The following is a 25,943-nucleotide window of genomic DNA, read 5'->3' as shown; positions in this document are numbered from 1 at the left end:
CAAACAGAACAAAACCAGTCCCTATCCTAAGGAGCTCCTAAGCAAAGTATAAGACAACAAATGGATACAGACAGATGAAATACAAGGAAACAGTGAGATGAAATTGGTCTGCACGATCATTGTTCTCTCTCATTTTTGACAGGCCGTGTGCGCAAAAAATTTCTTCTGTGCAAATTGTGCTCCTGTGCAAATTTTTGTGCGTGTGGTGTTTTGCTGTGTGTGCGGGGTTTAGGGTCTGTGTGCATGCACACACGCGCACAGCTTAGGGAGAACAGTGTGCACGATAGGCAGTGATTTCTGCGCACCAGAACCTGACCATTGTCAAGTTTTTTGTAGGCCTCACAATAAAGAGAGTTTTCAGGAGGGATTTGAAGGTGGATAGTGAGGTAGCTTTGCAGATATTTATGGGGAGCACCACCCAAGCATGTAGGGATGAATGGGAAAAAGCATGAAGATGCTTGTTTTAAAATTTAACAAGTGGGCAATGGACGCTGGAATCATGAACCGCTTGGAGATGAATGTTGACAGCTGTATAGCAAATGAGAGATGACAGGTAACCATGAAGGGGCTTGAAAGTGAAGACAAGCAGCTTATGTTTGATGCAATAGAGGAGCAGGTGGAGGGATTCAAAGAGAAAGGTGACATGGTCAAAGCAACGGCTTAGGAAAATGATCTTAGCAGTACTATTCTTAATGAATCTGAGCCAGGCAAGATTGCATTTCTCAAAGCCAGAGAAGGATATCGCAGTAACTGATGCATGATATGATGAGTGTTTGGATGAGTTTTAGCTGCACAGATGGATAAGAAAGGCCATGTTTTAGAGATGTTATGCAGAAAGAATTGTCAAGATTTAGATATAGCTTGGATGTGAAGATGTAGAGAGAAGTCCGAGTTGAAGATGATGCCCAGGTTATGGCCTGATGATGATGGTGGTGTTCACAGTGGTCAACAAAGGAGGTGGTGGGGGAGAGCTTGGAGAGAAGATTAGCCTTTGTTGAGCTTGACCTGATGTTGTAGGGCAGATGAGGAGGACAAGCTGAAGGAGTGATTTACAGAGGTATCAGGAGAACCCAAAGAATACAGAGTCATGGAAGCCAAGGGAGGACAAGATTTCAAGAGGAGAAGCGTGGTCAACTGGGCCAAAGGTGGCTGACAGGACAAGGAGGATGGGGATGGAGTACTGCTTCTGAGCTTTAGCTAGGAAGAGGTCATTAGAGTTTGGTGAGAGCAGTTTCAATGGAATACAAGGGGCGGAAGCCAGACTGGAGATGTCTAGGGTGACATAGGAGGCGATGAACTCCAGAAAGCAATTGTAGACAGCTTAGAGATGAATGAGAGACCCAGAGATTTAGTTGAAGAGGTAAGTGGGGAAAATGGTGGTGTTGGGGTCAAGATGGGAAAGACTGGAGTATGCTTGTATTGTGAGCAGAAAGAGCCAGAGGGAAGGGTAAGGGAGCAGATGAGAGTGGGCAGGAGGCAGATCAGGAGATAGGTTGGAGTCACTAGGGTGAGGGGAGTGGTTGGAAGATGATAGGAGATGAGAAACTTCTGCATCTGCGATAGGGAAGAAGGGGCGAGTTGTAGGGGAGAAAGGGAAGGTGAGCTGAGAGGAGGTTGCATTTTGTCACCTTTCTCTTGGAAGAAATCTGAGATACCTTGTGTGGAAAGAGAAGTGGAGGGTTTGAGGAGTGAGTCAAAGGTAGCAAAAGGGTGGCTAGGATGGTAGGTGTGAGATTCATTTAAGTTGGAGATGTATGTCATTCTCATTATTACCACTCTGATGTCTGCCTGTGTCTAACTGAGGGATTTTAAACATACAAGGCTTTAAATTATCATTTTAAAATAACAAGTTATGTACCCATTATAAAATGTCTCCTGATATTTTGACTTATGTGATTGCACTGCTAGGTTAGGTGGTTAGCAATTTTTTTTTCAAATGTAGGTGCCTAAGTTAGGTACATAAATGACTTCAACTATTTTCCACCATCCATGTTGGAATATTGTAGCCTTTAGCCCATAAAATATGTTCAGTTTTTGTGGTTATAATTGTTTTATTGAAATTAGTGTTTGAAAATCAGTATTCTTTGGCATTAAGAACTATGAGTCTGATAGGTCTACTTTCAACTGATCTTTCTGGTGCCAAATAGATTTAAATGAGTGGGTACACACCATTGGTGTAACGGCTGGCTTGGGGCCATAGCTAACTGGCATCTTTTAAAGTGGCTTTGAAGTTCTTCTAAACTACTCTGAGGTTTAGGCCTGCATAGAATTGGTCTCCGGATCAGGAAGCAACCAACAGCTTCTTTGTGTCCCATCCCTATCAACTTTGCCTAGCGCTTAGTAAGTGCAACTGTGAATTTGGCCACATAGCTTGCTGATTTTAGCTTAGTTCTCAAGAACAGTTATACTGTTTTCTTTCAAGAGGTATCTTTTAGTCACTATAAGGAAAAAATATTCATATTTGTTTCTCTTGTAATAAACGCTGACTTGCATTTAGCATCCAGCAGCCCAGTACAAAAATAATCAAAATGAACTAATCAAGTGAGAAAGAGATGCTTTCCTTATTGCACTGTGTGCAATAACCAATGTGACCTGTGGTTTTGCATCAGCAGGATGTATTCACTTTTGCATCTGGAAACAGTCTGAAATTAAATGTGAAAAGATCATGTTGCCAGACAATTTGAATCATTGCACTAGAAAACACTTCATTTGGCTCCCCAGCAAATGCTGAATAAGACAGTTTTGATTTTGTCAGACTGAATCTAAGCAGTTGATCAAATATAGGATTTCATTATTTATGCAGCAGCAATGCGGAGACTAGAACTTACTGCATTTGGGAAGTCCAGATTTCTTTGCTGTAGTGGAATGCTGTCATTAGTTTACACTGGAAGATAGTCTTACACATCAATAAACATTAGTCAAATGTAAGTCTGATCATGCAAAACAATCACATAAACTCACACTGTCTCAAAATCTTGGCTCAGAAAATGAGGAAAGGCGCTGAGATTTTAGATGTGCATCCTGACACTAAAATTTAAATTCCAGCACTAATTCTTCTAGATTTCATGTTGATCTGTATTAGATGTTACCTGTTAATTTTTTTCAGAGCTCAAGATATTTAAGAGCATTGTAGTGTGTGCAATTAAAGAAACCTTTGTTTTATAGCTGAAGAAAAATGCAGAGGTTTTAGAGACATTCTGCCACTTTGGAGTATGTCACAGGATCACTTTCATTGTACTCTATCACAGCTGAGAATATTTTCAACACATTGATTTTCTTCCAGTTTAACTCAGTCAACTTACATATCACAATTTTAAACTATGAGTGCATGAAGACATTTGTTCTTCTCATTCCTATACTGGACCAGGCTTATTTCCCTATGTATTCCACACCCTGTTCATATTTCTGCTATCTTTTGTGTTAAGTAATTTGACCTTGTTCCTTTATAAGACTTATCCCTAATCTTTCGTTAATATCAATTAATTATCTCATTTTTGATTAGTTATGATTTCATTTGGCTTATTGGCAACGATCTGTTCCTTTTCCTTCAGGTTCTCCTTTATACCCTGTCTCCTTTCATTTAAACACTATAAATAAAATAGTTTATTCATTGCAACTCAGACCCTCAGATCAGCCCTATAAACCATTTTTAATCTGTCTTTAACTTTCTGGGGCTCTGCCATATCACCACTATATTCCTGGGGCCAAAATTGTATACCAGTTTTCTAACAGAATATCACTAGTGTGATGCTGGATCTCAGAAGATCTGCCTTCTCTTGATTTATAGCTAACTGTACTTTTCTACGGCCAGAACTGTAGAAGACTTCATTTGCCTTTTTTCCCCTCCACTCAACTGGTGCCAAATTTTCCAAGCATAGCCCAAAATGTCAGTAACAGGCAATATGTAACAAAATTAAAGAAATAAAATATATCCAAAATTTGAGAAATCAACAGTTGAATGGCATGTGTAGGGTAGGGAACTTTTCTTCTTCTAACTCCTACCACCATACCACGTTTTCTTCACCTAAAATGCTAACTCCGGGAGTGCAGTTTTCTACAGACAGATTATTTGCAGGTCATGGATTCCTCATTCTTCTACTTTCCCACTTTACCTTTGAGAAGTCCAACAAATGAAAGAAAATGGTGTTGCCTTAACTAGTTGTCTACACTCACTTCTGCTTGGAGAACTGATACAGGGTCATATATTCTCAATAATTCTCACTGGAGTCAGGTTTCTGGGTTTTTATTGCTCAATTATTTGTTGTTTGTGCCACTGTAAACCACACACATTCTTGGGTCCTCTTGAAGTATGCATTAGAACTCCTGGGCCAGCTTATTTATTCCAGGATTGCCAATGTTTTAACTTACTTGTTTTTTTCTTTTGAAACAGACACTAGATTCTGAGGTTTCTTAGGGCCTTTTACAGACTTCTGTTAGATGGTATCTTTTGTAAATCTGGTTTTGAACATGAAATCTGTGCCAAAGGCTCACAAACTTCAGTTTTTATACCATCTCACATGAATCAGAGGAATTATGACTCATAACCTGCTTTATTGAGCATACATCACTACACCATTTTAAAGGTGAGCACACAGGACTGACAGAGCTGCTTGTGATTGACCCAAATTCTCAGCTGGATACTTTTCATTATTTATACATACAGTGTTTAGCACAACTGAAAGATGATCCATGTCTCAAAGAGTTTTACATTCTAAAGTGCTGAAAACTCACATGTAATGTGAAGCATTCCATTTATAATCTTTGCACATCACAATGTGTATCTGTATTGTGTTAGTCTGTATTGTTATCCCATCCAAGCCTTTATTCAGTGAACTCTTCAGGGCAGGGAGTCTGTTCTTTGGCACTTCCTATTTATTGATAAGTGGCATGCACAGTTATAAAATTTGAAAAACCATCCGGTAGGATTTCCACTTTCACCTAAGGTCAGAACACTTCTGGGCTGCCACACAGCCAGATGCTAGGCTCTTATTCTGTCCTGATTGAATTAGTACAGCTCATGCTTTTCTGCAATGTCTGTATCCTTCACCACCAACTTTGACTGAATTCTATAGTAAGGATGATAGGAAAGATTAAATATCTTATTCAATTTTATCTGACCCAAAAGACTTTCACTGTCTCCTTGTCCTTGTACAAGAGTTGGATTGATACTTACTAAGGGATACTAGCAACTCTCCAGTTGCTGCGTTTCAGCTGGACTGCTGACTGTACCTTGAATGCAGATGCTTTTGTTGATGATCGATTGCTTGCATAATATAATCATTGTTTCCATAATTCATTACATGGCTTTAAGCCACCTTTTTGTCCACCAAACCTGGACTATTCCAGGAGCTGGAGAGTTCTACAGGGTAACTTAGACAGCTCAGGGGGCCTGTCTACATGGTGGCAGCACTGCCTGGAATCTCTGCAGCACTGTGTGTGTTGTCCCACCCCTAACATTCCTGCCCAACACCTGGTACACTATCTATTCCAGGGCTTGTAAAGGCGTCCTCAGAAGACAGCCTTTTGTGGATATCTACCAGAGTACCAGGACAATCCTCCCCTGTGTAGAGCTGTTTTATGGTCTCTTCTACACCACTGTGGTCCTTCTATGTGGTGTAAAGGGTCATGAGCAGGAAGGGGGATCTTGTCCATTGTCATTCTGAGCAAGAACTGTTGCTGAATTCTTGTCTCAGACTGGTAAACACCTCCCTCTATGAGCAGACTTTTAATTAAATTGTTTTGTTTTATTTAGGTGTATTTTATTTCAGTGTTTTAAAGTGTTCGACATGGAGCATGAAATGAAGGGTGCCATATATAAAATAAAGCAATTTTTAAAATCCTTCCTGACAGATTCCAGTTTGTCACTGATTTATACGAAGTACCAATGCTTGCAAATGATTTGTATTTGGACACTTGTTAATGTTCCCCTTTAGGACAAATATATGGTTAAAACTTTGTGATCAAAAAGGACTGTAAGACAAGCTTTGTACATTGTCACTCTCTTTCTGTGGAAATGGCTATGTTTATTTTAAATAGATGATCAAGCCTGGCAGTATGTTAGGAAGTTCTGTCCCTCATCTTATCTTGATCATTTTTATTAATCTGTTTTATATTCAAGAAAGGAAGCAAGGTTGGGGGTGGTGGGAGTGTATAAATCTACCCAGTATTTCATGCCTACAGGCTGGTCTGGTATTAACTATAGTGCTCACTTTATATCAGTACTATGACACGTCCAGAAAAAAAAGATTTTTTTGAAGTGAACCAAAAATGCCAAATTTTATACAAATGTCAAACAATTCCACCTGTTAGTTTGCAATTCCAAATCTGATGATTTAGTCATTCCCATGTCTGCGAATTAACTTAATGTTTCTCATGCGGCTTTGTCAAAGTATTTGAAAATCTAAGCGCCTGGGGCTGACCCCCCAAAGCTGCCATTTACTTCAGCTGATGTAATTAAGTTGTTTACGACTGACATCAATGGGAAGTGTTAGTTTTCAGTCCCACTGAGGATAAATCCCAAAATTTTATTTTTTTTTATTATAACATCCTGGTAAAGTATAGCTTTAAAAAAATCAGATTTTGAGCCCATTGCCTTGTCAGAGCTTGCACTTGGGGGAAGCGTCTTTCAAACTAATTAGTATGGAACAATTTTTTGTCATGGCCCTGGGGTCCATGTACAGGAAGGGTCAGTTAGAAAATGATTTTCAAAAGTGCATAGAACTTTTGAATTTCACTCTCATTGAATTCAATAAGTTTTATCATTGATATTTGATGGAGCAAAATTATGCCAATGCTGAGAGCTCTGGAATACTTAAAATATAGTGAACTGTTCCAAGTAAAACCTTGATTCTGGCTTCTAACATCACTAGGGGTTCAATCCTGCCAGATGCTGAACATTCTGGCCTAAACCAGCAAAGCACTTAAGCTAATGGAACAAATGAAGCGTATAATGTCAAGTATATGCTTAGTGCTTTTCTGTAGAGGGCCGGAGTTTTCAGTATCTTATAGGATTGAGCCCTATGGGTCTTTATAAATAGGATTTGTGCTAATTGAACAAATTCTATTACTTAAGGTTATTATTTTATAAGTGTTGTCTTACTATAATTATCCAAAAGTGTTGTAAAAAGCAAGCTGAAGTCAGCAGATAAGAGCCTGAAGGTGAAGTGAAATGGTTGTATGTTCATTTGAGCTAACTATGTTGCACTGATTTATTCAGCTAGTTTTCACTTAGAAATCTAAAACTAAAGATTCCTTTTCAGTGTGCTCTACTTTCCTTTTTTGCAATTCCAAATTTGGAAACTGGATTTCAGTCCGTAAAAGAGGAATAATAATTTTATGATTCAAAGGCCAACAGTTACATACAGAAAAGATTTAATAGATTTTTCAGCTTTTTGTGGGACTATCTTGGAAACAACAATCATGCCTTGGAAATAACTCCATGGAGTTCATTCTGAATAGCTAGTCATAGTAATTACAACATTTATATTGTTCTATACCAAAGTTAGTTTCAGGTAAAGGTCAGTGGAAACTGAGGGCCAGATCTTTAGCTGGTGTAAATTTACATAGTTATGTCAATCTATAGCAACCAACGATTTAACTCAACATCTTCAAATTTATTTTTTCACTTTACTGTGTCATCATTAAACATTTGGAATAAAGTTCGTTTTTTAGCATCTCTACCACATGTTTTCTCCTAGAAGTGCTACCTTAATTGTTAGTTCCCAGTCAAAATAAATAGTGTTGAATTAGCTTGATTTTTAGGTCATGCACAGATTTCTTGATGTTTGAGTAGTGAGCTGTAGCTCACGAAAGCTCATGCTCAAATAAATTGGTTAGTCTCTAAGGTGCCACAAGTACTCCTTTTCTTTTTGCGAATACAGACTAACATGGCTGTTACTCTGAAACCTGTCTTATACCGTTGTGACTGGAGAATTTTAAAGTGTTGCTTTAAAAACCTAGTAAAGATGTAGCCTATGTTTTATTTATATATTTCATATATATTGATATAAATTTTATATAATATTATATATTATATAAAAATATATATTTTTATATAATATATATATTATATATAATAATAATATATATAATATATAAATAAATAAATAAATATAAATAAATAATATATAAATAAAACATAGGCTACATCTTTACTAGACTTTATATAGATATAAAATCCCCTCAAGATGCTACGCATTCTGGTCCTGATCTAGCAAAGCATGTGTTTAACTTTAAACCTGTCAGTAGTCCCACTGAAGAATTCATGGGACTACTCAGGTGCTTAAAGTTAAATATATGCTTCATAACTTTTCTGTATTGGGGCATTAAATACTATAGTGCTAGATGCCATAGAAAGCCCTCCACCCAACTTTATCTTGCATCCCCCTGTGAACTGCTTTCTTGATATTTCCCTCCTAGTGTGTGATCTTTGGTTTTAAGTTGCACTTATGTTTTACACTCACTGAATGCCAAATCAGTTCAAAATACTCTATTGTCACCCTATAGTTATATTCTGATTAATTTACACATAATATGTCATTGCAGAATTTATCCCACTGTGTAGAATTATAAAAAGGTAATAGCTGACAGTATGTCAGTCTGCCTGGTCAATATCACCATAACATCCAAGTGTTTTCTAAATATTTCTAACATAAATGACAGCACTCTGTTTCCTCCTTCCCAGCTTCCATCAGCTATAGACGGCTTAGTATATATAGAGAGAGAATGACGGCTTAGTTTATAGAGAGAGAGAAGGAGAGTTATAATGGGGGAGCTGAGAAAATAATTTAATTGGGGAAGAAATTAATCCTGTGTTCTGAGATACCAGTGGAATGGAAGGAGTGTTATCATATGATATGATTAAATCATCTGTTTTTTCCTCAGATAACGAATATTTATTTAACACGTCTGCCTTTTCTGCATTATTATCAATAACTCGTCTATTTCCATCAGTAATGGACCAATACCAGTCAGAGTGTACACCCAGGGAGGAGACTGAGACTGTGCTGTGCAGATGCAGGGCGAGAAAGTCAGGGACATCTGCAGGACAATATCCGTCCCAAGGTGGTTTTTTAAACAATTATAAACAGAAATGCCCTGTTCCAGTTCGTGAAGTTTACTGAGAAGAAACAACTGGAGTTTAGTTTTGTTGATGAATTTGAAGAATCACCATGTAACTATAAAAGCAAAACATTATTTCATGTCTTATGCATAAACATGAAACGACCAAAAATAAATCTGATCCAGCTGTCCCAGACTTACTCGATGGACATAAGCACAAACTACGTATAAGGCCAGTTTTAAAAAACAAATAAATAAATGTCTAATTAGACACCTAAATAAATTTGGGGGCTATTGGGTGCTGAGCTCTTTTGAAAATCTGAGCACAATTAGGAGTAATGACTACTTTGAAATCTGGCCCACAATATAAATAATATTGATGCCTTTAGCCTTCCATGTGACCAGACAGTATTAGCCAACAAGCAAAAAATGAATACTTTCTGCAGGTGGCTGTTTTTCTTCCACAGACGGTAAGCTCTTTAGAATAGTGACTGTGCCTCTCTATGTGCGTATCTGGCACATAGCATGGTGGGGTCCTGAAAGAATCTCTGTTAAGAATCTTTTTTTTTTTTAATTCGGTGACTGAACAGAAAAAATGCGGGGGAGGGAGGATGACAGTTCAGGTCAACCCAAAATAAGAATTTTGTTTTTTTCTCGTGATTTTTTTCTTTTAATTGTTTTTGATGGAACAAAATGCTTTGTTTAGTCTTTCAAGGTTTCAAACTTTTTATGAGTTGAATTGAGTGAATTCTGAAACAAGACATTTGTCTGAAATGAAACATCAAAATCTTTTGTTTTTGAAATGCTGAAACAAAGCATTTTGACATTTTCATTTTTTTTATTCAACTGAAACAATTTACTGAAGTCTGCTCCGGTTCCCAAATTGTTCTGGTTGACCCAAATCTGTGTTTTTTCTGGGGAAAAAAATCCACATGAAAAGTGTCACCCAGCTCTAGTCCTGAACCATATTGGAGTCTCTGGGTGATAACTTGATACAAATGATAATAGAAAAAGGGAAAATATGTGAGCATTTATTTCCTTAATGAGATGTAACTGATGTAGATGATGCTGTGGGTGATTCTTATGCTTTTTTTAAAAATTAATTAATCAAGCTACATCACATAGCAGGTGGCATGATCCATTTTCCTCAATTACAGGATTAAAATCATAAGATAATCCGATATGCCAGGATAATTTACCTTCTAGCAGTTCCAAAGCAATTTAAAAAAAAAAAGGCTTACCATCAACAATAATATTGTCATGAGAAACCTAAATGTATTAGTTTTGTCTCTGGTTATTCAGAGGAAAATTAAATTTTCTTCAGCTTGAAATCATGTTTGGTGGTAGAAAAACAGTTTGTGATGCATCTGAAAGCACTTCACTATTCTTTGCAAAACACTATTGTTTGTTTGCCAAATTTCAGACCACATCTGAATAGCAAAATGTTGCCATTTTGATTTTTAATAATTTTTTTAAAGTGTATGCAGTGAAAATAATGGAATTTTAGCATTGGTCAAATCTGCAAACTCTTTCGGTGAAAAAATTCTGAAAATGTTGTGTGTTTATATCCACAGGCTAATATTTTTGTAGGACTTGTTGTCACTTCCTATTCCATGAGGTAGTTTCAAGTGACAATAAATATGCTTTATAATGAAGGTGCCTTGTAGGTCTCTGCAGTAACAGTTTCTGCACCTTTTGTTTGGAAACACTTTACTTTAAAGTTAAGATTAAATAAATTATTCATCTAATAAAATATCTTCAGAAATCTGCATGTACCTCTATAGCATTTGTACCTCATTAGCAAGGAGAGGCCTCTGTTCATTTCAATGATAAATTCTGTCAATTGTCTCACCATTGAAGTCAGTCACCTTCTTAAAGAAATATAAATACGTGTAGTAAAAGACAGAGTTGGACTTCTGACAATACTATAATAGTAGTAATATCTAACTGTTACATAGTGTTCTTCATCAGTAGATCCCAAATCACTTTATGAAGGAGGTCAGTATCATTGTCCCCATTTGTCTCTGGGGCACAGAGCAGCGTATGATTTGCCCAAGGTCACCCATCAGTTTAGTGGAAGAACTGGGAAACTTGGATGTTTAGTGTAGTCTACTGCTTATAAGTCAGCTGGGTGACACTTGTGTTCTCTTCTGAACTCTACCACTGCCATCTCCTCTGACCTTGGGTGAATTACCCAACCTTTCCGTGCCTCAGGGAATAGGATATTGATTTCAGGCTGATTTTCAATTAATTTTAGTCTATTTAACTGACAAGGAATGGTGGTTGGAAGGGTAGTCTCATGGAAGACATCTTGTCTCTGGAATTCATTTTCCTCTAATCCATATGTGTTCACCTAGTGAACATTCATTGCAGATTATGAATGTGTTAACTTCTCAAGACATGCTCCAAAGCTAAGTCCCCCCAGGCTTTTGGGATAAGGATGTTGGAGAGGCGTATGTACTGGGAAGAGATTTTAGTGGTAATTATTTAGATAGTCTGTTATATGCTTTAGGTGAATATTGGTTTATATTTGATATTGAGAAATATAAATTATACTTAGAATGGGAAAATTTGTTTTATAATTTTTTTAAAAAAGTTTTGTTTAAGCCATCGAGGTGCTCCGCTAAAAGGCATTTTTCTGGAAGTTCAGAGAATTATTAAGTAGTACATGTTTATTTCAGGTGCAAAGATGATATGTTAGGCTCTTTCATAGTTCTGTACATTATGTTTAATTGTGCATGTTGAAAGGGTATTATTTTCTCTTTAAACTACAAGCTCTAAAAGAGCATTGGTAACTTTTCCAGATATGTAACCTTTTGAATTTTTAAATCAGTACAGATCTTGACTTTTTAAAATAATTTAGGGAAATTATAGAATTTTAAAATAGCTCTGCACACCTCCGCAGCACATTTCAAGACACATGGAGCTGTATAAGTAGGCATGATGTATGGGTACAGGTAACTTTATGGAGTGGTTACCAAGGTTGCTGAAGGAAACTAAAGAAAATTGTATAATCACTAGTTGTTTCATTGTATCTTGCTGTAAGAGGGCTTTGTCACTTGCTAAATCTCCTCAAACAGCGAGCACCAGCAGGAAGCCATAATGCAAATGGCGGAGAAAAATCAGCTCTGCAGCTTCACTTACTGTGGCTATTTACAGGTCTCTTCCTCGGGTGAAGAAGCATTGCAGAAATATGAAATGCATTTCTAGTATGTGCTGACAGTTTGGATGAGGCCCACAAGCAACAAGACCCCCCCCCCATTTCAGTCTCTTAGTCTTGTGTCAGGGTTTGAGTGTGTGATGGAGAACTTTAAGCAAATTATACTTTTACAGTGGACAAACTGGGCTCTATTATTGTGATTAAAGTAGTGTAAAGGGTGTCAAGACTCCTCAATGATACTGGTTCTGCCATCAATCTGCTGTGGTTTATGACTCTATAAAATGAGGATAATGTAAGTCCAGATCTGAATTTAGTGGTGTGAGCCCATTTCTAATTGTAACACACAGACATTAGAGAACAGGCCTTAGTTAGCAGTGGTGCAATGCTGTTGTGTCAGATCCAGTATACAAGATCTACCGTTGATCTTCACTTTCCACAGCTGGCCTGTGAGTTACAAAATGTCCAGTTTAAATAATCCCACAATTGGACCTGTTTGTGTAGCCTATCTAATGTAAGAAGGCTATGTTTTGATTATAGTACTTGGCACTACAGGTCCATAGGTCTTCAAAAAGAAGATAGAATTATTATCCCTATTTTACAGATTGGGAAACTGAGGCAAAGAGAGAGGTGTAATTTATCTAAGGTCTAATACCCTGTCTGTGGTTTAGCCAAGATTAAAACCAGTCTTCTGCCTCCCAGTTCATCAGCCTACTATTGGACCCTATTTCCTCCACTGATAGATGCATACATTTTAAAAAGAAAAGGAGTACTTGTGGCACCTTAGAGACTAACCAATTTATTAGAGCATAAGCTTTCGTGAGCTACAGCTCACTTCCTCAGATGCATATCGTGGAAACTGCAGCAGGCTTTATATATACACAGAGAATATGAAACAATACCTCCTCCCACCCCACTGTCCTGCTGGTAATAGCTTATCTAAAGTGATCATCAGGTGGGCCATTTCCAGCACCAATCCAGGTTTTCTCACCCTCCACCCCCCCACACAAATTCACTCTCCTGCTGGTGATAGCCCATCCAAAGTGACAACTCTTTACACAATGTGCATGACAATCAAGTTGGGCTATTTCCTGCACAACTTGATTGTCATGCACATTGTGTAAAGAGTTGTGTAAAGAGTTGTCACTTTGGATGGGCTATCACCAGCAGGAGAGTGAATTTGTGTGGGGGGGTGGAGGGTGAGAAAACCTGGATTTGTGCTGGAAATGGCCCACCTGATGATCACTTTAGATAAGCTATTACCAGCAGGACAGTGGGGTGGGAGGAGGTATTGTTTCATATTCTCTGTGTATATATAAAGCCTGCTGCAGTTTCCACGATATGCATCTGAGGAAGTGAGCTGTAGCTCACGAAAGCTTATGCTCTAATAAATTGGTTAGTCTCTAAGGTGCCACAAGTACTCCTTTTCTTTTTGCGAATACAGACTAACACGGCTGTTACTCTGAAACCATACATTTTAAAAAGACAGACAAAACCGAAAGCCTTCTCTAGCTGAGCCTCCCTTTGTGAACACTTACTGTGCATTGAGGTAGGTATTTCAAACATTTCTATTGTACATTTCTTTGTTTGCAATGTGTGTGGTAGAGGTGGGAATGCTATGGAAAGTTTTCTTTGTTAAAGAAATGATTCACCTGAAAAGCAGTGTTGTTTTCATGAGCTAGTTAATTGGGATGCATATTAGTAATGCAGGAAGTTATATCCCCTTTAGGCCTCAGATATCTGATTCTTATTGTTAACCTGTAGTTGCAGTTTCTGTGGAATCTCTTTCCCCTGCAATGCATCTTTTCCCCAGAAACTTTAGGGATAAAAACATGCCCTGTAGCATTGCAGTTATCTATTAAAAGCATGTGATTTAACATCGCAGCCAGAAAGCTAATTGTCAGTTCGTGAGTCTTTTATTTAAAATGTGAATTTAGAGCAGGTGCAAAGTTTTTGATTGAAGGTCCTGGAGACTGAACTTCTCTACCGATCCATAAGTACAGCAGAAGCAGCAGCAATGTAAACTCCCTATACTGCCCCACCAGCGTAGGTTTACTGGGGCCTGGAAGCACCACTTCTGCATGGGGGTAAAAGGGTAGTTCATAGAGCTGGGCAAATGTTTTTAGCCAAAGCTTTTTTCTCCAAAAAAATGCAAATTTGAGCTGGCTGAAATGTTTCACAATTTTATGTTGATTTTGCTGAATTGTTTGAGTCAAAAATAATTTTAAAAGAATCAGAAATGTCAAAACAGTTCACTTTGACATTTTCAGAATGAACTGTTTTGTTTTGCTGGGCTAGATTCACAAGGGGACTTAAACATCATTTACAAGGCCCAGGAGGTGGTGGTGGTAGCTTCCTCGGAAGCAGGGATTTACACTCAGTTCTCCAGGAGTTCCCTAACCACCAGTCTATTGGGTAGTCACAGGTGGGTGTCTCTCAATCTCTCCTGTTGAAGTTGTTCCACTTTATGTGAGATACTTAATACAAAGACAGTGAGAATGGTTCTATAGCCTGGTGCTTACGGCATTCACTTGGGAGAGGGGACACTCATGTGCCAGTCCCTGCTCCAATTCAAACTAAGGTCTCCTACCTTCCAGGTGAGTGCCAGAACCACTGGATTCTAGGGCTTAAGAGGAGCTCTTCCTCCCTGGTTTTGTGAATGGTGCCTAAATCCCCTTGTGAAGCTATCCCTTCATTTACATTGCTTTTATATCTCAAAAAAAAAGGTTTAGTAATTCCCAAAATGTAATGAAACATTAATAATAATGATATGAGAATATATTCTCTTCCTTGTGTTTTCCTCATAAAGTTTTCAATGATACAAGGGCTTTTTTAAAAAAAAGTTTGGAGAGACTCTGTTTCTTGGAATTATTTTAAGTTTTACATAATATGAGAAGTTGACATAACATTTGTTTGGTCAGATATTGAAAAATGGTGGGGTGTGATGCATGCTACTGTCATTGGACTAGAGTTTTAAAAAAATGAAAAACTTCACATCAAAGACAGCAGAAGCCTGAGTGAGGGGGAAAAAAAAATAAGAAAACAGTGTAACATTCATACCCTGGTATAGGACCTAATCCTGTTCCCAGAGAGTATTAAAAGTACCCATTTTATAATCCCCCATTGTGTTTGAATGTTAAGGAGTGTTTCCTGACTCTTATTTAAAAAAAAAAAAGTCTCAAAGTGGGAAACTGAAGGTTGTACAGGTCAAGTAACCTCCAGCTCATAGTCTCAAACAGTATCTGAAAATGAGATATCTCAGAATTGCACTTGATATTCAGGGTAAAGTATGTGTGCTGGGTTAAACTTCATTGAAACAAATGTAACAGCCATATTTCATTCAAGATATATATGTAGCTCAGTTGAGAGTTCCTTTATGCAATAGATAGCTGAAACAATGGGGGTCTTGGGCCCGAAACAAAGCTTTAGGCAAGGCTGAAGTAGGCGTTAGCTGTATGTGGGAAAGATTTTCCACTGTGTCCTGATAACAAACTCAGGAGTAGGTCACTAAATGGATTGAAGCCAGGTATGTGTGACTGGAAAGTAATGTGGAACACCACAGAGAAGGAGCAGAAAGCCAAGGAGACAGCAGAACAAGCACTGAAAGAGTAGCCCTCGGAAAAAGTCTAAAGCAAAGAAGCTGTCTCATGCTGGTTGATTTTCTGTGTATAGGGAAACAAGACTTTGTAAATAAACACGATTGCATCAACAAAATACCTGACTCCCTCAACCATTTGTCCTCCTAACCAGGACAACCAGCATTCTGTCCTACACATTAAGATATAACTGCAGTCTAGCATTGGTTCAAATCTAGGAAAGGATGCTCAAAAATTATATAAATAGATAGGTATAGTCCTCTGCATAGGTATCAAAGGAGCTGAGCAGTACTGTTTCATTCAAAGACATTGGGTAAAACAATAACTAAGGGAGAACGAGATATGCAGCAGTGACTACAAGTCAATGTGTATGAAAAAAACCCACCTTCGGGATTATATTAGTATATGCAAGAGGAAGAACTGAGTCTAAAATTATTCTGGTAGAGAGCCAAACACCAACTTCCCTTCAGTCTCTAGAGAGCATGCACATGTGCCCACATCTGATTCCATCTCTCAGAACAAAAGAATAAAGAAAATGCAGGCACAATTGATTTTAAAAACAATCCAGAGTATATTTCCAAAGCAGGTGATAAACAAAGTTAAACAATAAATAAATGAGGTAACAAGGTCTCTCCAACCTCATCAGTTCAACATAGGCACCCTGTCTCCTCAGTTTAAGTAAACTTCCCTCTCTTCTACCCCTCTATTCCCCCCGAAAATCTTCAATAGTCATCTAGCCAGGAAACATACGGACACTTATTCTTCACTCTCTTTCACCTTGTGTAGTCATTTAAACCTGCTCAAGGAAGGAGGGGTATTTGTGGGAGAAAGAGATGAAGGGTGGGTTGTGAAGGGAGAATGTGAGATTTAGAGAGAGGTGATAGCATTTATGGCAGAGGAAAATAAGTTGTTTGGAAGGGTCAGGAAAATAATGCTGTGAGCCTTACAAAGGGTAGGGCCTCCTGGTACTTGGGTGTGTTGTGGGGAGGGCCCATCTTTGTAGGAACTATTACTCCACTGTTTGGATAGGAGTATGTGGATTGGGTTTAAGCTGTAGCTTTTTTCTCTTTTCTCGTGATCTAGTTCCCAGATTTCCCTCTGGCAATATACCATCCTTCATACAGCCTGGTCTGTCTGTTACGCTGATATTGGAGTATTGGGACAGAACTATACTCTTGCACATCCTCAGACTACTTCTTCCCTCACCTCTTCCCTTGGTCCACATGAAAATATTCACGCTAGTCCCTCTGTGATGTGAATTGGAATAGAGAGAGTGAGACAGTGCAGACAAAAGTAGTGACACTATCTATTATCAAGATGCACAGCTCTCAGCAGATGCAAAAACGATCCGTGAATTAATAGAGCTCTGAGTTGTGATGGCTTAGTTGTAGCCAAGATTCATCACTTATTAATTGCTTTTCTTAGGCAGATTATGAAGAAATCTGCGTTTCTGGGCCACAAACTCTAGGGCGGGTCACATAGTTTAAGTATGCACGTATTTATGTTCTGAACCACTGTAGTCTGAATATTGCGGAAACGTGCTACTGATAGAGAGGGAGAGACCTAAAGCAACCTTATATTAGCAGTTCCATGTGGGGCAGCCTGTCACTCCCTTGCCATGGAATCCACAATTTTTATGCTACACATTCCCTCCCAACCTTGCACAGAACTCTACAAGCTCTTAATACAACTGGCCTCCTTTCACCATATGTTGAAGGTTCTGATCCTGCAAAGACTTAAATGTGCATAAATTTATATGTGTGTTTGCAGGATCAAGGTCTAAGGGAGTTCTGTAAACCTTAGTTTAACCTGCAACGTGCCAGTTTGAAGGGAAAAAATCTATCTGCCATTCCCCCTCCCCCGCCCCAAAAAAAAATTAAAAAAAAGAAGCTATAAACACATACAAACAAAATTCAGGTTTCCCAAAGATTCTATTTTGCAGCCCTATCAGATGGGACTGCACAACAGATATAAACCATGGGATGATCAAGTAATAAAAAAACTCCAACAATTTTTTCCTTTATTTGAAACATATAGGAGCTTGGCAGCTTGCTAAGCACAGAATCTAGTAACCTTTAATAGCATTTGCCTCTATAAATATTTTATTAAGGACACTGAAAACTACTTATTTATTGCATGGTGTCTGAAAAATGGGGATTTTTAATTCTCCTCATGCTGGAGAAATTTATTACACATCTAGATTTAAAAGGTTACTGCAACCAATCCGAACTGAATTCTAATACCCTCCATTATAACCTTAATCATAACTTCTGAAGACAAACCATGCAACTTTAATATCATGCAAGCTATAAAATAATACATAATATATGATTCTGGGAATAGTGTTACTCTCATCAATAAAAAACACTTCCTACCGCTTTGCAAGGATGCCAGATTGTTTTGTTTTTTCCAAGCAATGAACAAAGTCTCACTATACATAGGAAGTATTGTGTAAGCATTAACAGGGGGGCTGATTCCACATCACTGAAATCACTGTGAGCTTAGCTATTGACTTCAAGGGACAGAGAATTAATTCCATGATATGAAATTATTATTTTCCTTTATTTTATTCCAGAAGAGGCAAGTGTCCTTATCCCCATTTTACAGATGAGGAAATTGAGGCACAGAGAGGTCAAGGTCACACAGCAGGCCTGGGAATAAATCCCAAGTCTCCTGAGTCCCAGTCCAGTGTTCTGTCCACAACTAAAGTGAACACAGGTTGTTACTTCACATTTCAGCTGGATGAGTGAACAAGAGATTTCTGAGTAATTTCAGTATCTTTTCTGTAGATGTAAAGATTTCTCTCTGTTGAGTTAATTCTTCATACATCTGACAAATGTTTATTTCCTGTATAATACTCAATATAGGTCATAGTGATTCCTGGTCTCAATCCTATACATTCAGTGCACTTTATAAAATTTATTAACATAATAGTATTGAGGCATTTTGAAACGCAGATGACCATATAAATAAATATTAAGAGACTTTTCACAAAGAGCTTGGCAGCCATTAGTGTTAGTCTTGCAGATAAGTACTTAGGGATTCTTCAGTCCACAGATTTGGCTGCTTTGCTTGCTGAGTGCTTTGTGCATTAAAGCCTGATGCTAAAATTTAATATGAATTTTTTTAGTGAAAAAAATTTGTCTGGATATATTTTTCATAAAACTTCTTCTAGCAAACTCATTTGCTGCCTTGAAAATAGGGACTGATGTTATGCAAACTGGTAGTAAAAAGGGAGATTGGCTGTTTCTCAGTTATAGGGTACCTCAGTTTTTATGTCTTGGATAATGATTTTGCTCCTGAATGAGAGAAGCCAAATTAAAGCCGGTAGCACAGATGAGTTAAAATACCCTGCATATGTGGGCACTAATGGACATATTGTACAAACCAGTCCATTTGCAGCAGTGGCTGTATTAGTATTAAAGATTCTTGACCCTTAAAGGGGCTGTGTTAATTCATTTGTAGGGATAGACTCTTCTGGTTTCTCTTTGTATTTCTTCAAATCACCACAGTTAACATCTTGATGTAGTTCGGAGTTGCAAAGGCTGAAAGAATTTTCTTGTGCCATCTGTGTGATGTGAACTGTAATAAATAATATGAGATTAGTTCTAGAATACCAAACAAAGGGAATATCTGTTATCTCAATATGTAGAACTGAAGCACAGGAGTTTATAGCATGTGGTGATGCATGATTTTAACATAGTAGGAAAATACAAGTATTCATATTCTGCTCTAGCAACTTACTTTCCAAATGGGAGAAACAAACAAACCAAAAATAAGCTTTGTGTGTAACACTGCACCATAGCTAATGTTTTACATGTTGTACTTATAAGAATCAATATAGGATTGTATTTAGGAGCAAATATTTCAGATATTATTTAATATAGTTTATAAACACATTCTCCATATATAAATGTATATTTAAAAAAAAAAACTGTTGAAACTAAGCCTGACAAGTCAAATATTTAAGAAATGCTGATAGAAAGTTGCTCATGCAATCTTAATTCACCTTCTGTGCACTAATTGAGGCAGGGGTCCGCTGGGAAACGCGGTATGTTGTTAAAGACAGTAACATAATGCACACATGTTTGGAAGTTGAATTAAGGTTGCACAGGCTTGACTCTGCATGGTAACATTTTTTTTTTTAAATAGGAAATTACATCTCCTGTCCTCCTCTGCTCCTCTCCACCCATTAATCTCTTCATCCCACTGCTCAGCCTGTCATTCTCACCCCTCTCCATTCCAGTTGGGTGGCTTTCTTCTCCATGGTGCCTGGGAGTCATCAAAAGGAGCACTGATGGCAGAGAAGAGAGAGTTTCCCTGCTCTCTGTTCTCATGTCACAGTGGCCCCCAGCAGCCAGGAGTAGCATTTCTGGGAAAATTCTTGTTCAGTTTTGGGCTGGAGCATGCTCAGTAACTGTTAGTGTGGCTCCATGGAGCTCTGTGGGGGTGGAGCATGCTCACTACAGATGGAATCTTTGAAGAAAATTTGCTGCCAAACTCTTAACAAACTTTTACTGAATGTGTGCAAAAGGTGGTTTTCAGGGGCTTGTCAACTGGTCAAATTTGGGTGTATTTTCACAGGGACAACAAAATATACCTACCTGTTTAACCCCCTGCCAAATTTGAAGTCCCTGTTTCAAAACATGCAGCTTCATTGAAACTGTTGGAAGAATTTAACATTGGCAAAACCTATTGTTTCTCCTCATGTTGTTTTCTAAAACAGTTGAACCATTTTTCCTGAACATTCCAAAATATCCACCTAAGTCAGATGTCTAGCATGGACTATTTCAGCCCAAATGGTTAACGTTTGGCAAAGTTATAAGCAACTGAACACACAGGCTTTTAAGATAGAAAGGGTTGAGGAACCTTAACTATAGCACTCTCTCTCTCTCAGCTCTGCCTAGAACGATGTCTTATTGACTCATTTATTAAATCCATCTGTGACGTTGGAGGGATCTTGCAAAACCCTCTTTACTAACAATGAGCCCCATGTTGGGGCTGTCAGTAGAGCAGCTACATTGCAGTGGCAATGGAGTGGGCCAGGAGATAGACCTAGGGAGCAGCCTCTTATTTCCCCCTCCAATACCTATTCAGACACTCCTGTTACTCTGGCTTTTTGCATTTGATTGCAAAATATCAAGTTATACAAGAAACAAGAATTATATTCTTGAGTGGTACCAATGAATGTTAAATTCATCTACCATTTCATTTATTCACCCGGTAAATGTGATTATCTGTAGTTCTAAATATGGTCCCTTTTCCACTTCCACTTCTTTGTCTCTTTCTGTGACGTTGCACTCCATATGATTTTATGAAAATATGCAAATGAATGTGAATATAATTTACTGGAATATGCTTCATGCAAAAGGTCTCTTGTAAGGTATCATTACAAAGCTTATAATCTACTGAGTGTGGTCATCCTATTTGTATAAATGTATCATTCTTGTATCTGAAACTAGAAATATGAAATATAACTCTGAGGTCCTATTGTAATTATGCAAAGTGTGGGCAATTAATGGTGGTCTGGAATCTTGATGGCTCCCATCAACTAGGACAATTGGTTGTAAATGGCTCGTTTACTTGCAAGCTTTCCTGTTCATCAGGCCAGGAAGAATGAAGGCTGGGGTCTCACAGGACATCTGACCATGTCGCCTGGTACTGGAATCCATCTTAAACCTGGGGCTTTTCCATTTAGAAGGAGGAGTGGGACCCAGAGAGACAAGAGTCCCCGCCTTGTGCCAAAGCTATATAAGGGGGTTGGACAGAACAAAGGAGGTTCCAGTCATGAGAAATCCCCTAGTTACTACCTGAGCTAAAGCTAACAAGAACTGTACCAGGGGAAAGGATTGGGCCCAGACTAGGAAGGAGACCAGTCTGTGAAAGAAGCTTATTGGAACATCTCAGAGGGTGAGATTTTACCTGTAATCAGTTTCTTAATACATTAGGCTTAGACTTGCATGTTTTGTTTTGTTTTGCTTGGTAACTTACTTTGTTCTGTCTGTTATTACTTGGAACCACTTAAATCCTACTTTTTATAGTTAATAAAATCACTTTTGCTTATTAATTAATCCAGAGTAAGTAATTAATACCTGGGGGAGCAAACAGCTGCTCATATCTCTCTATCAGGGTTATAGAGGGTGGACAATTTATGAGTTTACCATGTATAAGCTTTATACAGAGTAAAATGGATTTATTTGGGGTTTGGATCCCATTGGGAGCTGGGTGTCTGGGTGCTAGAGATAGGAGCACTTGCTAAGTAGCTTTGGGGGTGTGGGTCAGACCCTGGGTCTGTGTTGCAGCAGATTAGCATATCTGGCTCAACAAGACAGGGTTCTGGATTCCCAAGCTGGCAGAGAAAATGGGCTCAGGGGTAGTCTCAGCACACCAGCCCCAATGGGGTCTCTGTGACCAAACCCATCACACTATCCAGCTGCCATTCAAGTACTAAATCCCCCCCCTTAAAGCTTTTTGGTTCTTCTCTGAAAATACTAATTGCATGATTGTTCCAAGTTCTATCTCAGAAGGGTTTAAAGAAAATACCAAAGTAATCGCCTCTTTTTCATGACATCTGTCAGACATGCATTCAGGTTTTATCATCTGTTTCTGTAACAATACAGCTGCACACCAAACTCGGGTCCTGTTCCTGAATTACCTTTTGACTCTAAATTTGTCCAACTAGAATTCTCATCTAGTATTTTGCAGTCCCCCGTCATGCAAAAAAATCTCTGACCAGTTATTCCCTTAGGCAAAAGAGCCCTATTTCTCCTCAGCTAAATGTATCCTATTGTGACACCTCCATGTAAGAGTTATAGGAGAAGGAAGGTCATGAGCAAGGAACCCTCCTCCACTTGCATGGTCTATCACAACTGCATTCTCTGTGAAGGAACTGATATCTCAATGTGCCCTTAGGGAAGAGGTGGGTCATTGTGGAGTGGGTTGGTTGCACCAGTGGGAGTAGGCTGCAGTATTCTGAAAGTACACACTCTCCCTCAGCTCTTCATGGCACAGTACAGTTGCACGTGCACCTTACTTAGGCAAGTGGCTGTAAGTTACAATCTAGCTCTAAACTAGAAATAGCAGCCCGGCTAATTCTTATTACTGCTATATGTGGGCAGTACCATTTTATTCCACTAGACTCGAGATGAGTAATGCACATATCTAGAATTCATTTAATTTGCCATTCTTGTCCTGCTTCCCCTTGCCCTGTCCCAAGATACTACTGTTAGATCTATTAAACTCAAGCATCACTTTGATAGGTCTCACTCGGCTATTTCTAGGTGCTCCCGAGAACGCATTTTCAGTAGAGATTTAGGAACCACTTAAGGGAAAAGGGGAATCTCTTATTTTAAATATATCTAGTTGAATGAGAAAATGCAGCCTTCAGGAGTTCTGAAATACTATTGACAGTTGAAATAAATATTTTGGTTATTTGTTTTTTTACAAGCAACTAACTGCTTATTAAAATTTCAGACAGCTTCCAGACTTGCCAACAGCTTTCCAGAGTCTTTAAATTCCCATGTTAAATTAAGTGAACTAATATTACTTTATTTTTATTCAGGCACCGATTCCATTAAAATTAAAGCTTAAATGACTCAAACCCAAATATTTCATAGTGATAAACTTTAAAACATTTATGCTCAAGAAGACTTTAATATGAAAAATCACATCACATTACAAATCTTCCATTAGCTATTCATTTTATTGACACTGCTGTTTGGATGGTGGAAAACCTATGCCCACATAATCGTCTACACTTGTCAGTAGCCTTGTTCTAGACTGTCTTTTCTTGCCTTCGCTGGCCTGCAGATCTCTTTCTTCCTTAACTTTGTCTGGGAAAGGCCCAACCCATTGCCGCACTCTCTGACAATTCATTGGTTACAGCTGACTTGGCATCCATGCCCTAAAAACAAGAACTTAATTTTCTTTTTCTAACGGCCAAGTGATCAGTAGACTCAAAGTTTTATGTCCAAACAAATAGCAACCTATAACACACTGTCAATTTGGCATAAGCCCTGCTTTACTAATGTCATTTTTTAAAAAATCATGTACTATACTTCCCAGTATGTCCCTGTTTACTTTAATGGTTCGGAGAAGATGACCAGGTGGTAAGACAAGTAACAAGGTTTATCTCGTGGCGTATGTACAGAGCCCAATCTCGCAGCCCTCATGTGAGTAGTCACGCTGGCTGGGTTAGGACCAAAGAGTTAAAAATTAACATAGAATACAATACTGAACACATGTAGGGGCTAGTTCTGCAAGTTGCTGAGTACCCTGAACTTCCATTTGAAGTGCCAGCAGGCCCATATTCAGTGTTTATAAGCACACATCTTAGTGTGTACATGAAGCCTGACTTTATCCCCATCCAAAAACAGGTCCATTACCTCATTTTTGGATCCAGATGATAGTCCTAGTTTATAAAACACTTCATAGACTTGCTTGGGCCTAGCTCATGAACTCCTCTTCCCATTTCGTTTGGTTATCTAGCATTACCCCCATATCTTTCCTTTTACAAAAGCTGGTGGAGAAAAAGTTTGGTTTTGTTGTTTTTTGTTGTTTTTATATTCCTTTCAATGACTCCCCCCCCACACCCCCGATTTTCTGTCAGGTAAGTTTTCAGATGAAAACTGGGGCAAATTTTCCATAGAAAGCAGATGCTTTTTGCAAAAACCCAATTATCCATAAAAAAAAGTCTTGATGGAAACCATTTGACCAGCTCTACCTTTCACACATTTTAACCTCTGTTGTTCTGACACGTTTCACTATTGTTGGTGTAACAACCTCCTATGCAGGTCCCGCCATTTGGAACCACCTTTTTGAACCTTTCTACTTGCTTTAAACTAACTGTTTCTAAGTTGCATCTGAAAACATACCTTGTCACTCTTGCCTGTAATTCTTAATTCATCTCTCACACTACTTTAATAGTTATTTAACATTGTAATTAGAGTACGAGAAGTAAAGTAATGAATGTGGATTGAGATGCAGATCTGATTTGAGAACTTGTAAGTGGTAGGATTTGATATTCCATAGCTCATCCATTATAGAGATAAGTCTGAATCATGAAATGTGGATGTGGAGCAAAACTTCTCCAAAAGTTCAAAAGATAAGGGTTGGGGAGGGGAAGTAGAGTCTGGGATTTTACTTCAGGTGCATCTTTAATTTTAACTCTATTGCTGTGTGTGTGAAAATATATATAATACATACATTATATATAATGTGTAAAGCATATATAAAAATATATGGATCTATACAGAATATAATTCTATTACTGTCTTATATACCCAGTAGCATTAGTTTATGGAAGTACTTGTGAGGTGCTGGGTTGCTGTAGGAATGTCTAAAATGCCTAAGTCATCAGTTAGAAAATAACCAAATAATGACCACAAGGGCTGCTGAACATTGTCATATTTCATGTTGCCCCAAAGAAGCAAGAGGGACAATCCAAGAGTCCTGCAGAACATTATTCTTTATAGCGGTTCTAGTGTTATGCTGGCTACTTGGCTCCTTGTGCACTGTTGTAAAGAGCTTTGCTAATTGTGAGACAAAATTCAAAAATGATGACGTGCACTGTGTAAGCCTTCACTATCAGGTAGTACGGTACTGTTATGAAAACTTGTACAGTAGCAAGTTCATTCAGTAGTTTGGAAATGGTCATTTACTTGTGGCACGGCAACATTTGCTGAGTTGAATTTTTTTGACACTGGCCTAGCTATATTAGGCATCATGTGTTAACTTATTTTTTTTTCTTTGTAAAATGCTAGCACAAATACAGGAGCCGTGCTGACAACCGATGGAAGAAGCAGAAAGCAGCCTGAAACCATTACAAGCAAGGGGCTTCTACATGGAGGCCTTGACCTCTGCTAAACCTCTAAGATCCACACAGATCTAAGGCAATCTCTTAGTTCTGCCAGTTGTAATGCCTGATTCTTCCACTGAGTAACCGATTTTTTTCCAACACTGAGAGAATGGGAAGGCAGCTCTGTGAGCAAAGCTTAGTAGATTTCTTCTTCCTGCTATGGGAATAGCCTAAATAGAAGATGATGGTGTTTTGAGAGCTCACAATGTGGTTGACACTGAACAGGACAACAGTCTCTGTCTGAAAGAGCTTAAGTTAATAGACAAGTTTGTGT

At 38.3% G+C, this 25,943-nt stretch overlaps 1 protein-coding gene across 12 annotated transcripts in view; it reads left to right on the top strand.

Annotated features, from left to right (window-relative positions):
- ANO3 (anoctamin 3) overlaps window positions 1-25,943 on the top strand; it is a 403,981-nt gene that overhangs the window by 195,779 nt on the left and 182,259 nt on the right. The window contains exon 1 of one of the 12 annotated variants that reach the window (XM_073347810.1): window positions 13,743-13,766. The exons of the other annotated variants lie outside the window; for them this stretch is intronic. The gene's annotated coding sequence lies outside the window, so the exon portion shown is untranslated. Of the gene's footprint in view, window positions 1-13,742; window positions 13,767-25,943 lie in introns of those variants that run through there. 12 annotated transcript variants of the gene reach the window in all.

This window comes from Lepidochelys kempii, chromosome 6, assembly GCF_965140265.1.
Source record: "Lepidochelys kempii isolate rLepKem1 chromosome 6, rLepKem1.hap2, whole genome shotgun sequence".
NCBI lineage: Eukaryota > Metazoa > Chordata > Testudines > Cheloniidae > Lepidochelys > Lepidochelys kempii.
This window is presented reverse-complemented; position numbering and strand designations above follow the sequence as displayed.